The sequence below is a fragment of the Rhamphochromis sp. 'chilingali' genome (assembly GCF_963969265.1).
Source record: "Rhamphochromis sp. 'chilingali' genome assembly, chromosome: 14".
NCBI lineage: Eukaryota > Metazoa > Chordata > Actinopteri > Cichliformes > Cichlidae > Rhamphochromis > Rhamphochromis sp. 'chilingali'.
This window is the reverse complement of record NC_137941.1, coordinates 7,895,537-7,909,681: the sequence shown is the minus strand read 5'-3', so window position 1 is coordinate 7,909,681 and position 14,145 is coordinate 7,895,537. Positions and strand designations below refer to the sequence as shown.

General features: G+C 38.5%; 1 protein-coding gene across 1 annotated transcript in view; it reads left to right on the top strand.

Moving 5' to 3' along the window:
* LOC308410602 (inactive dipeptidyl peptidase 10-like) overlaps window positions 1–14,145 on the top strand; it is a 270,936-nt gene that overhangs the window by 25,760 nt on the left and 231,031 nt on the right. The gene's annotated exons all lie outside the window — the stretch shown is intronic.

Here is a 14,145-nt window from a genome sequence, read left to right as displayed (position 1 = left end):
GAGTGAAATGAGTAAAAGATCTTCCCTGAGCCAGAGAGGTTTTCTTGGAGGTCACATTTTCCAAAAAGAGCTCAGTGTTCTTGGTGATTAATGGTTTCAGAAATTAAATGTTTCTCTTTTGAAAACACAATCAGAAAGATTGAGTTCACTCATTCTCAGTTTCTTCTGAGTTTAAATGTGTGCTAGAAATGAGAATGCAGTGCAAGAGAAAATACCATTTAGAGACTTCATTAAAACAAAAAGTTTCACAGTTTTTTTTTTCCAATAATAATCTTCCATTATTCCTGTAAATGTATTTATGTGTCTGTAAGATGAATTAAAGTCAGTCTGAGAGATTATCTCAGGGCCAAATAGGCTTTACAGCCCGCTGTGCAGTCAAATTAAAAGCCATAGATATATCATGAAAGTGAATCTTGAGGTGCAGTGTGAGAGTAACATAATGAGGGAAAACACCATCGCTGCACAGAAAATTATACAAATCTTTTTAGTGGTAATGATCATCTGCAATATTAAAGAAAGTACGTTTTTGTTGGAGTAGAGAATGGCAGGTGGGATGTCATGTAACGGTTTGGTGATTAGGATGCAGAAAATCTTTAGATTTACAGATCTAAAGTGTCTAAAGTGGAACCCATATGGCGGTAAATTCTTTTTTGATGCTGTATGAAAACTCTCCATAAGGCAGACTGTAGGTGTTCATATCCCACAGGTGTTGTTTGTTTTTGTTTGCTTTATTATTTTCATCTTTTGTGCTGTCTCCATATGGTTGTACCACATGCTTTCGTCTTATCTGGCTGTCCCGTTTTTGTTTTTTTGGAAGAAATGTTTGGAAACATGGATCTGACTTTGTGTTATTTTTCGGAAATCATCAACTGAAAGCAAACTTTGCAGTTAATCCCTATGTTAAATATAACATGCTGTAGAACAGGAATGGCAGCATTCTCAGACATGTAAATGTCACTTTCTTATAGTGAACATGTTCTGCTTTTCTTTTATTTTCTGTCACACATTTATTTTCCAATTCTACTCATATTAAACATAAGAAACGTAAATATTAAAACACAAGGTTATTAACAGAACACTATGTACTCCTGGGAAAAACTAAGTACAAGTACAAGTTAGTAGCAGACAGGTGATACTAATCAGGGGCTTTTGATTAACTGATTATCAGTAAGTGTGCATACATCTATAAAAGCAAATGCTTTAGCAGTTTCTGTTCTGCCGCATTGAAGTATGTTGACACAAAGCCACACTCTTCCCAGCAAATTTACCTTAAGGTCAGATCGTTCAAGTTAATCAAGCCAGTAAAATGAACTGAGGCAATAAAGAAGCGGTGATACGTGTGTTCTCCTGACCACTGAAATAAAAGTTATGGCCGACGCCCTATTCATTTAGATGGGTGATTCAGAATAACTGCACAAACAGGGTGCAAAGATGGCCAGAATAAAGCTGGAGTAGCGGTTTGGATAATGCTAAGAGAATGGGCTGTTACATCTATAAAGGTAAGTCCAATAAACAAGCTATAACTACCATCATATCAGTCACATGTTTTTCTTTTCTTTTTTATTTCATACCACTTGCAGCTATTTTCTATTAAACCACTCATAAGCAACATTACAGGGAGATGCAGCACAGTCACTTAACACTTAACATGATCACAAGAACATTTTACTCGCTATATTGCCTTTGGGATTTCTTAACTGAAGATATTTAAATTTGAAAAGTATTGTATTTGAAAGTCTAAATCCACCATTATGTTCCCCAGTAAGAACCTCATAAGCAGTTTATGATGTCCATTCTCATACAAACCAGATTTGGGCTCAAGCACACATGGCTGGAACTGAGAAGTTTCCATTTCAAATCAAGAGAGAAAAATAGTGCTTGTGGTTACTGCGTCCTCCTCTTACTGATGAAAGAAACTATGTTCTGCTTGGCAAAAGATGGAGCAATCAGAAGAAGGTGGGCTTTTGGAGAAGGGCCTTCAGAGTTCCAGGATACAGTAAGATAGATATGAATTATATTGAGCCATGAATCATGCTAAGCTGCTGTAGTAGAGTTGATTTGAAGCTGGAAATGAATACAATGTTTCCAGTACTTACTATGTTCATGTTAATTTTTCATACACAAGATTATGTATGAATGAATGTTTGAACCTGATCCAGAAGGGACACATGGAAAACCTACTGAAACCTGATATGAATACATTAATTTTCAAAAAAAGAGAAACCTGATCTGAGTGAGACCAAAGCACAGCCAGACCCGATATTCAAGGATAATTGGACTTAATCCTTCATGCAGTAGACCAGAACAGATGCTTACATAATGAGCTAATATGAAATCATGGAAACTAAAACAATTCATTTATATATTTCAAAGACGAAACTGCCAGACCTTCAACACCAGATGGAATAATCATCTTTTAACATTGATAAATTATAAATGAAGTCCTCATTATACATGAAAGAAGATTATATGGTCTATTTGGATCCACACAGGTAAACTGGTGCCTGGCAGATCTGTGGCAGCAAAACGAAAACCATTTCTTGAACATTTTCTACATTTAAAAACAGGGAGCTGACCTGAGATCCAGTCTGATTCAGGTGTCAGGTTGGGTTGAAAACCCCTGTACAGTGTTGTTGCATCAGTGCAGTGAACCAAATCAAATTTTGAGAGGGGATTTATGAAACTTTCAAAAAGCATTTTCAAAATATGCATTGCACCTTTCAAAACTGAGAAATTGTGTCATAAGTGTGAATTTCTTTCAAAAAAATCCCAGTGAAAAATCAATATATGTCAAGAGGAGCACACAAGAAAAAAAAAAGAAGAACCATTTCAGATAGATCCAGATCTTTCAGTTTGAACAAGACGTACATAAGTACACACAGATGTGAGAAGACCATAAAATCTGTGTAGGCTGAAGTGAGTGTGACTTGTAAAAACAGATAAATGCTGAATCCATGAATTACAAAGGAATTCATCGTAGCTTGCAGTCTATGATGTTGGAGCAAAAATATAATTATATATTATATATAATAATTAAATGTAAATATAATAAACTGATGAACTCAGACACTAAACTTACCAGGAATTTCAGGGCACCTTTAGCTTTAGGCTCAATATGAAAAGTGAAAAAATCCCTCTTTCAATTCACCATTCTTTTTTTCTCCACATGTTCTTTTCTCTAGTCAAAGTCTGATGCCTAAATTACCTGAAATGCAGAGTTCATCCCCATCCCTATTTTGTGGCTGCCTCCGGAGTGTTCTTTTTGCTTTAAAGCGGTCAGGATTCTTATAGTTATTGTTGTGTGAGACCTTCTCATCCTTCTATGTGCATATGTGGAGGCAGAGACAGCAGCAGCAAGACCTCAAATATGAAAATGATTAAGACAGAAAAAGTACAAAAAGGAGGAGATGTGAAGGTGTGATGTGAAGGTTGCTGAGTAGCAGATGTAGAGGAATGGTGGGAAGTACAAGACATCTTAAATAGAAAAACCAAATGGATGTGTGGTAAGAAAGCAAGCACTGAGATACACTGGATTAATCTATTCTTTGTGACCTGCCAGAATTAACTCTATCATTAAATGCAAACAATTTTATCCAATTCAAGGTTGTAGGGGGACTGAAGCCTATCACTGCTACCATAGGCCAGTTATACACACATATCAGTCTGTCACAGGCTAAAACAGAGACAAACAACCATTTCCACCCATATTCACACCTTTAGGAACTTCAGAATCACCAGTTCACCTAACCCCATTAACTGCATGTGTTTGGACTGTGGGAGGAAGCCATGGAACCCAGAGAAAACCTCAGCAGATTCAGGGAGATCACGCAAAGATCTCAAGGACCTTCTTGCTGTGAGGCAATAATGCTAACCACTGCACCTCCATCTTGATCGTTGCTGTATTAAATTTGTTGAGTTTCAGGTGAATTTTTAGACCTGGTATCACTTGATTGGAAATAAGAACAACCCTAGGTTTCTCTTCAGCACTGATGCCAGGCTGACAAAAAGTCAGAGTGCTGTTGTCTGTTGTCTAGTAATGACTTTGTGAATTTATTTACAAATAAAAAACTATTAGACAAAAAAATTAATTTGAACATCTAACAGATGTAAAATTATGTACATTAACTTTCAATATCATTGATATTTAATTAGACTGTTTTTTAAAAACTTTTAAATCTCAAGGTGGTTTACTGCTGGAGATTACTTCCTGTTATAAGGGAGTTTTTCCTTCCCACTGTTGCCAAGATGTTTCCTCACATGGGGGTCATATGATTGTTAGGGTTTTCTGTTTTCTTTGTATTATAGTAGGGTCTTTACCTTACAATATAAAGTACCTTGAGGCAACCGTTGTTGTCATTTGGCGCTATAGAAATCAAATGTTTCCAGTTGGAAATGTTAAAAAAAGAGAGAAAAAAATGCGCCTTCCCTCTTGAGTCAAAATCATTGGTTTCTCTGCAGTAACTCCGTCAATGAACAGCATGCTGTCTCCTAAAACGGTTTTAATGCAGTTTTGGTAGCTCCAGGCACAGAAACCACGTTTTAAAGTTCCAGGAAAGGATATCTTAAATTAAATTTTTGGCCAGTTAAACATACATATTTAATTTATATGTGTATTTATTTATTCTTATGTTGAAGTATTTTTTACAGTAGGATTGGTGAACCTGCCTATGGGTCACCACCTCAACACAATGACCTGTAGTGGTGTCGCGTAATTACACTCTTCCATCTTAAGCTGTTTGTCAGTCAGAATGCATCTACAGATACCTTGAGTTGAAATACATCTTTGAAAAACAACAAACATCAGATTTTCAGGTGATACTTCTTAAAATTTCACTTCATCTTTGCAGCACGGAGGAAAAAGAACAAATATTTTCTTTGTCGAGGTAAAAGGTGAACAGGAGAAAGTGGATTTTGTCAGCAGATGATGAAAGGCTTCTTGTCGGCTTCTGGTTGGATTTGCTCAGCAGTGTTGACGTTGGACTTTACAGAGCTGTTGTGTTTTTGGAGTTGGGAGATAATAATTAGGGGAACAGCTGGCAGAGTGAATCAGAGGAGAACTTTTTGAAGTGAGGTCACGGCCTGGTGAGACCTCGTGCAGAGAGGAGGGAGCAGCCGCGGTTCCGGCTTTTTCTTGTTAACAGTGAGATTTGATGTGTTAGAGATTTGTGCAACACCACTGGCACCACAAACGCTGCTACTCCAGCATCCCTGCTGTATAATTAGGACAATTCCACCCTTGTGTTGATCTGAGGATTATGCTATAACTGTTTGACCCCATGTTTCTAATTTTTAAATAACACATAAAAGAAAAGAGTGTTTTCAGTTTAAATAAATAATTTCTTTACACACTATTTTTAATGCTGTTCCTGGATACATAATAATATAGAGTCAAACAGCAGCTTTTTCTCCAGGGGGCTGAAGAGTGAGTGTGTGTGCGTGTGTGTAAAAATAAAAAAAATAAAATAAAAAAAGCTGTTTGTTGTTTTAATGTTTTGATGAAATTATACTTGAGGATGAGCCCAGAAATAACCAACCACACTGCTGTGAGCACATTAGTATGTCAGCCATATCGCCCATTTCCTTTGCAAAAGCAGTGAGCCCCCTGATGGGCGAGAACAAAATCCAAATGTTTTTATTCTAATCAGCAGCAGGACACCAACACCAAAGTGTGTCTGGGCTGATTTGCAGCTATCACAACCTCTTCTTGAATGAAGGTGGCTGTCTGATGTTGCACATATAGTGAGTCTGTGAAAAACAAAAACAGGTGTGGGTTTTATGGCAGGTGTAGACAGAGGTGGAGATATTAGTTGTAGCTCAGATGCAGGTCAGCTCCAACCAAGATCCAGCTTTTAGATTAAATTGCTTAATAAGAAGTTGTAAGGAAGAGAAGTGAACCCCAGAGAGTGGCTGACTAACTGGTTTTTAGAAACCTGTCAAATATGCTGATGCTTGAGATGAAAGCAGAAGGGGATGTTAGCCACGACAATAGTCGATGCTCACAAAGTTCGTATAAGCACACAGAACTGTCTGGAAATCCGTTGGACAGGGGACTGGTGTTCATATTTTGCTGCATTTCCACCCCTTGCTTTCTAAAGCTTTTACTTATGCACCAAATGTACTTGATAAAGTTTAGATCCAAACACTAGGATTGGGAAAATGTTGTAATTTGGGTTAACTTATGGTCCATAACAGCATTATTAGCAAAGTTAACTGGATTCAATTCTGATGTTGAGTGTTCCTGTTTAAGCATCCATATGTGGCATACTGGAAGTTAAGTTTACACTTAAATTTCATTGTTTTTGACAAACAAGGAGTCTGTAAGGTGCTCATAAGTTAATGCAATTAATTGCATGCGGACAACTTTCTCAGGCTTTTAAACGCAATGCAAGATGACTGAATTACATCAAGTTATTTTAGTTTACAGTTAAGTTTAGTTGCCAGTTATCCCTTCCATCCATTCATCCAGTCTGAGCAAAGATACCCAGACACATGTATGTGTGCATGTGTGTGTAACAGGTGTTACTGGCCTGGCTGTGGGCAGAGCTCAGCAGTCAGGCGGGAAACCATCTGTTTCACAGCTTGCCAGCAGTCTGTCCAGTGGTTTTCAGCCTCTGAACTCTGCCAGGTTTTGATGTTTAAAGCTGAGGGGGACATTTGTGGTGTGGGTACATGAACCAAGAAGAGGGCAGGTGCCAAACTAGTGGTGATGAGAAGTTTATCTGTTGCCTAGGACTAAAGAAAAGGACCTTTCTGATATTGAGTTACTGAACGATGACAACCTGTGGCTCTCATGCCTTAGGTAGAACAAAGTATGTTATTTGTGATCATCAGGCTGCTGATGCAATGCATTAATTTAACATCTCTTTTAAAACAGCACTTATCTTTTCCTACCTTCAAACTTCCACTCTTTTCATCACTCGACAGCTGTCAAACACTCTTGAATGTATCTAGTTAAAAGACGCCTTGTTCAACTGTTCTTTCATCACGTAAAACATCTGAGACTATTTCGGCATAGCAGTAAATATGTTTACCCAAAGCTTGATATTAAATTTCATGGTCTTATTTAATGAAGCACTCTAAAGTTCTATTTCAATGCACATTAAAATTCACTGAGAATGCAGAATGCTTAACTATTCCTTTTAAGCAGTAGCATTATGTAAAGGTCACATCACATTCACAAGCGGGATATGTGTTTCCCCGAAACACTTCCAGCAATACACTTACCCAAATGGTATGTCACATTTTGTTGTACTTCATCTGGAGTACAATGTTCTCAGTAGATGCATGTGCTGTGAATACGCTTTTGCAGGAATGTTTATTAACAGTAAAGACTTACTCTCCCAGAGAGATGATGCAGTGGGAAAGAAAGCTGAACCACAGGAGACGAACTGGCATTAGTATGTGTTGTCGTCCTGATGTTACTGCAGGTATGACCAGCTAAGGGCCACCTAACTCTGAAAGGACTGTCTCCTGGTGATAAAAGACATTTCGAAAGGTTTTATTCAGAATGTTAGTGTGGACCTAAAAGGCATTCAGTGACATTTCAAAAGTAGTTTTCTTTAGTACTTTAGTTCTGGCAGGTAGAAAATATTCCTTTCATCTATATTTTAGAAGATGATACTGAGAAAAAAATTTGTAAATGTCGAGTTATCCCTTTAGGACAGAATATTTTAAACATAAATTGATATCATCTCCCAAAGTATAATGCAGAAACCAGAAGAATAATAAAATGCGAACTGGAAGAGAGTTAATTGTCAAATCATAATTGTACTTGTTTTTGTCAAAATAGCCTTGAGAAATAGACAAATAGGAGTATATGCTATATTAGAAATCGGTCTGATTTCATGAAAACATCTTTTTTTTTCCTATAATGTCTGGGTTGTCTAACGCTCATATTGTAGTGCTTTTGGTCTTTTCTTCATAACGAGGTACAGAGCTAGGGTTTGCAGAGTCTGCAGAAAGTGGTGCAAATACCTGTGAAGAGCCTTCATAATGCAGACCACGAAGGTCTTAATGGGACAGAGCTTCAAAGTCTCTGCATCTCTATGTCAGCCAAAGACATGGACTTCTGGGTCTAAAAACTGAAACCAGCACAGAAGTCCTTTAAATCTGCATTCTATTTAATGGCCACCAGAGGGCAATACCTGTAGCCGCCCCTTTCAAGTCGCATTCGGTTTCAAAACATTAAAATGTGGATGATAGACGCTCTCATTTCAAGGCTTTGAAGTGTGGGCTTTAGAAACCAGCAGATGACGTCATGTAGACATTAGGATTGGACTGCTTTTGTTGGCACCTGTATGCTACATGCTTATTTAAGAAGTTTAAGAATTTAGACAAGGGTAGAAATGAAGATAATAACTGTGCCAAGATTGTTACACTAAATTCTTTTATAGTGAAGTTGACAGTTTAACACAACACCAAAAGTAATGTCATAGGCTGATAAAAATGTTAGGTCAGCTAGTCAGCAATGTTTTGTTTTATATATTTGGTGTGTGTGTGTGTTTTAATTATTAAAGCATTCTTCCCCTGCTTCCATGTAGCCAAGATGGCTATGATTCAGGGTGAGAAGTGTACAGCTTTCAATGTTTACTGTAGGGTGTCTGTGGTGCTTTTGGGGACATTATAATTCTTTGAAACAGATCAGAAGATTTAGATGTGTTATGTGGGGACCTGGAGCAGGTACTCTGAAGTAGACATTAAAAAGAACAGGCCACAAAAATGTGGTAAGTAGGGATTTCATGATTTTCAAATATCTGAATACTGACCGACTTAAAAAAACAAAACAACACCCACAAACAATTTTTGCAGCTTATCCTTGAATGTATGTTTATTTTATTTTTTAAAACCTTTTTTACCATTTGCAATCCAGAAAAACAGAAGATGTTAGAATCTACCACATGCTGCGGTGTGGTGAGATTAGATGCACCATCTGGAGAATGATGCAGGCCATGAAGGTTCTGGAAACCAACCAAACAAAAAAAGATGTCTATTGTCTAGTGCAAACTCCACAAACCCCACAATACTACAGGTATGACTGTCATTTTAGAGATTTCAGGAGTAAAAAATATTCAAATAGTTCCCTGTAAATCCCAAACAGCATTTATGTCTGAAATGCCCATCTTTACTGGTAAGCTCAGCTCTTTTGATGTGTAAGATCTGAGCTCCGCAGATTGCTTGCTGAAGATTAAGGACATCTAAGTAATTTATTTTGTAACTGATTTCTCACTAAGCCTTGCGATCACTCCTGGGAACGAAACTACTTCAACAGAGACGGTAAAAACATTGATTTTGGTATAGCATGTGAAATTCTTTTGTAGCTGAGTGTTTAATCGACAGCAGGGGGATCAGTGGAGGATGATGTAAGCAGTAACACTGTTGCCTCAAATAAAAACAAGCTTCGGTAGATGAACAGGGGGAAAATATTCTGCCTGAAAAACTTTGTTCAAGAACTAATATTTATGTTTGCAGGTCAGGTTGCATTCATCCACATATAACGACTGAACCTGCAACAACGTTATTTATTTTCGGTGGTGATTAGCGATGTTTTCAGGAAACTCCTGACCTCCCACAGTCAGGACTTAAAGTGCAGGCTGCTGGTCAAGGTAGAGCTGATAACCTGCGGCACTATCTGACGTGATCCTTTTCCTCTTGGGGGTCTGTGTGGGAGAATGTCTTGCTTCGCTCTGCTCTCGGCTTGAAAACAACAGATTTGATCTGTCCAACTGTACCCACCATCTGCTGAAAGGTTGTACTTTAAACAGAATATAAGATGACCAGTGTTTTTGTCCCAGTGATTGTTATAGCTGCACCTGGTTGAGGAGGCTTTAGACAAAGAAATGTTTCAACACGGAGGACAGCTGCTCTTGTGGAGGGAAGTCCTTTAAAAAACCTTTACTTTGGAACCGGGGTGTTTTTGTTCTGTTACCCTTGTTCATTTGCCTGAGAGAAAAGGTGTTGATTAGTGTTGCACTTTGACATCGGTGTGTGAAAACCTGGCCAATTAATAGTGTGTATGAAAACTGTACTCCCTTCAGTGTGAAGGTTTTTCTTTCATATTTTTTAATAACTTAAATAAAAGTTGATAGATCCATTGGCAGGTTTAGATTTGTTTTTAATTATTTTTGCAAAGTTACATTACATATATGTATGCTTGGAATGCTTCCACCAAGTCACAATTTAGGGCTTAGGTTTGTCTGCTTTTTAGCCACATGCTAAAGAAGCCTGGTTTCAGAAACTAAAAGATATTTCTTACATGTATTAGGTTTTCTGTCGCACTGCATGTAAAAGGGTAAATAATGGCCCAAACCTAGTAATTAAAAAATAGGGACAAATCCCTTTAGCGGTGGTATTTATTATCACAGTTTTGTATTATGGAGGAGGTTGGGGTAGATGGGTGGCACAACAGGCCGAGTCTCTATATTACAAATATTTTTTGTTTTTTGACGGTTTTTCTAACACTAATCAAGTTGTTTCTGTAAAGTAAACCCAACTAAACTTTTAACACTTGTAATACCCACATCATGGAAAGGATGGTTTATATTTGGGTTATCTCCAGACATGGCAAGCTAATATTAGTTGTGTTTTAGTTTAAGATCACATTACATATGGTCTGTAGGTTGTAAAACTAGTGTAATGGACAACAAGTGCAGATGATGATTTTTGACTTATAACTAGACATTTGTCAGTACCCTAAAGCTTAATTAAAGCAACCTTTTACCAACCCCTTTAACTTTTTTACTTTTCTAACCGGCTAAGAGAAATGTGGTGTCAGTGCTTCCAGGCACCTGCATGTAGAATACATTAAGAACGTCTTGCAGTCCCAGTCTGGATATTCACTGAACAAAATAGCCTGGACTGTGAAATGAATGTATTCCTCATTGCCTTTGCAGTGGCCTCAGGCTGCCAAAGAACTCTGGGGAGAGAGAAAGGAGTTATTGCTAAAGTGTGTTATGTTCATGCTCTGCGCATTTGTATGTATAAAGTGCTGTACTGATGTGCCTGAGGAGGAAGCCAAAGCTCATCCCTGTAACACAGTAGAAGGGAGGGAGGAGGTGTCAGCACACTAATGAACGGTTGTGTGCTACTTTATTCACGACTCCAGTGTAGTGACACAGCTGCAATAATAGGGACAGCACATAATGAGTTGAGTAGAATAAACAGAAAAGTGCACTTGCACATAACCACATACAAACTTGCACACAGAGTTGTACACACTGCAGAAGAGACTGTCTTCAAAAGACCGTCGAGAAAGAGAGCCGCTGGCCCCTATTGGCTGCCAGAGGTAGTGACCGAGAGTTGGAAAAATTCAGCTGGAATGATTTCAATTATTTAATGCGGTGGCTTTGAACTTTCTTTTTTGTTCTTGACTTTCACTCACTGAACCTACAAGGCCTTGGCATGATGGATATTTTTAAATATGTATTGTAGTGGTGCTATTCAGTACTACGCGCACTTTTGGACAGGTTTACAAAGTACTTCAAACTGTTTTAAGTTCAAACTGTTATAATAGCTATGGCAAGTGAAAGTACTGTTAATTGGCTCTTTTTCGCTCAGCCTTATTAGATTAAGTTTAGTCTGTGTCATTGGTATCAAGAGCAAAAAGCCAACACAAAACCAACCAAATATATGTGCTTCAGTCTCACTTGCAAACCACCAAATGTTTTCTCATTTACAAAGAAATGAACTTTTCATGGTAAAGAGACAGAAATCAACCAAAAATCCAGAAAAAAAGGATTTTTATACATCCATTTGTATGTCACTGAGTGAAATAAATATTTTATCCTGTAAAACAGGGGTGGGGGAACTCCAGGCCTCAAGGGCCGGTGTCCTGCAGGTTTTAGATGCGTCATTGATCCAACACAGCTGATTCAAATGGCTAAATTACCTCCTAAACATGTCTTGAAGTTCTCCAGAGGCCTGGGGCCCGTTCTTCGTACGTCGCTTACTACATCCAAGATCAAATGACACATCCAAGATCAAATCATCGCGCTAACCGTGAGCTCGCTAATCCGGTTCCCCGAACACACCTGCTGTTGACGATTAGTACAGCTGGACGCAGTAATGTGACATCACTGGGTGTCATAAAAGGGGCTACGCATCGATAGTAGAAACATTGATCGGCAACCCTCTGATTGGTCGGCGAAAATGTCGAAGGAGCGCGCTCGGCTCGGTATTTTTCGGCAGCAGAGCAAGAACTCCTGAGTGAGGGATTTCAGGAGTTTCAGAGTTTAATCAGAACGCAAGGGAACACTGCAAAGGCTGCAAAAGCAAGGAGAGAGGGCTGGCAGAAAGTTGCTGACAAATTAAACTCGTAAGTAATTTAATAATAATAATAATAATATATTGGATTTATATAGCGCTTTTCAAGGCACCCAAAGCGCTTTACAATGCCACTATTCATTCACTCTCACATTCACACACTGGTGGAGGCAGCTACGGTTGTAGCCACAGCTGCCCTGGGGCAGACTGACAGAAGCGAGGCTGCCATATCGCGCCATCGGCCCCTCTGGCCAACACCAGTAGGCGGTAGGGTAGATTTATTATATTACACTATATTATCCAATATTATATTACATTATATTATATTGTTATATTATATCCTCTTTCACATTAGAGCCACAACAGGACCCACTAGAACATGGGAACAAGTAAAAGTGAAATATAAGAATATTCTACAGAATGGTAATATTTATCACTTATATTGCTTTTCGTCTCTTGGAAAGAGAGCCTGAAATAATCTGTTTGTTTGTTTATAACAGCAACCAAGAAAAGGGCAGAGCAAAAAAAGACAGGTGGTGGTCCTGCACCCCCTCGTCAACAAGTTGGTTAAGTAAATAATATCCTCACGGGAAAATCGATATCTCTCAATGAGCACACTGTCGCGCTGAGCTAAAGGATCCTGTCTGTCCCGCAATATACGCTGAATTCTGAGGACTCTCCTTATCAATCTTGCACCTTCCGCAATGGGTTGCTCGCGTAAACGGACAGGACATGGCTGCGACAGGCTTCCCAAATCCACCTTGGCTTTTATAGCCGTGGTCTCTCATCTTGATTACACGAAGTAATTTACAATTACTACTCTGAAATATGAATTACATCTGTAATAATCACATACATAGAATGTTAATAGTACATTTCCCTTTTTTAGGAAATGACCTGTATGTATCTGTGTGACATCAATAAAAGGATCAAGTGCTGCATTATCTTCAGTTACATTGATGTTATTTATTTATCGCTGTTGCTTTCGTATAAATGAAGCGGCCATACCTGCGTGGCCGCGATCTAATCCTGTTTACATAAAGTAAACCTGCTCCCGAGCAGGTTTACGCTTACGGCTCTGTTGCTATGACAGCAAGTCCCGGATGAGCTTCGGGGAACCGACTGATCCAGGATCACGCGAAATCGTCAACAATCTAATCCGGCTAACCTACTTAGCGAGGTACGAAGAACGGGCCCCCGGTAAGGAACTAATCGTTTGGTTTACGTGTGTTGACCCAGGGTGATATCTAAAACCTGCATGACACCGGTCCTTGAGGTCTGGAGTTCCCCCACGCCTGCACTAAAATATAACTTAGTACTTGGTGGAGAAACCCTTGTTGCATGAAGTTTGAGACTGATTTCTTACTGATTTCTAAATAATCACATGAACACTTGTCACCATCAGCCTCTTGCGGTGAGTCTGTGGGAGCCAGAATTCTGGCTGGGTTGTAGGGGATCAAATACTTTTTTCACTCAATTACATTTTTATGACTTTTATGTAATGTGATTTCTTTATCTGGATTCTCCTTTAAAATGAAACTACCATAAAAATGAGAGACGATTCATTTCGTTGTAGGTAAGCAAACTTACAATTCCAGCAAGGCATCAAATAATTATTTCTCTCACTTTATATTCTATATATTTAGTGGAGGGCAAGTGCCTTTGTAAAACTGATCTGCACATAATGAAAATCCTGCTGTATTCATTCAGAAGTAAAATCAGTGACTGACCATAAACTCAGATAAGGTTCTGGTGGTGCCATAGATGGATATAGGTAGAGGATCATTTACTTCAACCTTTGTGAGAAAGAATAGAAATTTTAGAGACTTCAATATTGGCTCCATTTTTGTGCCAAAAATATAACACGTAAATCCCACCTAAATGAAT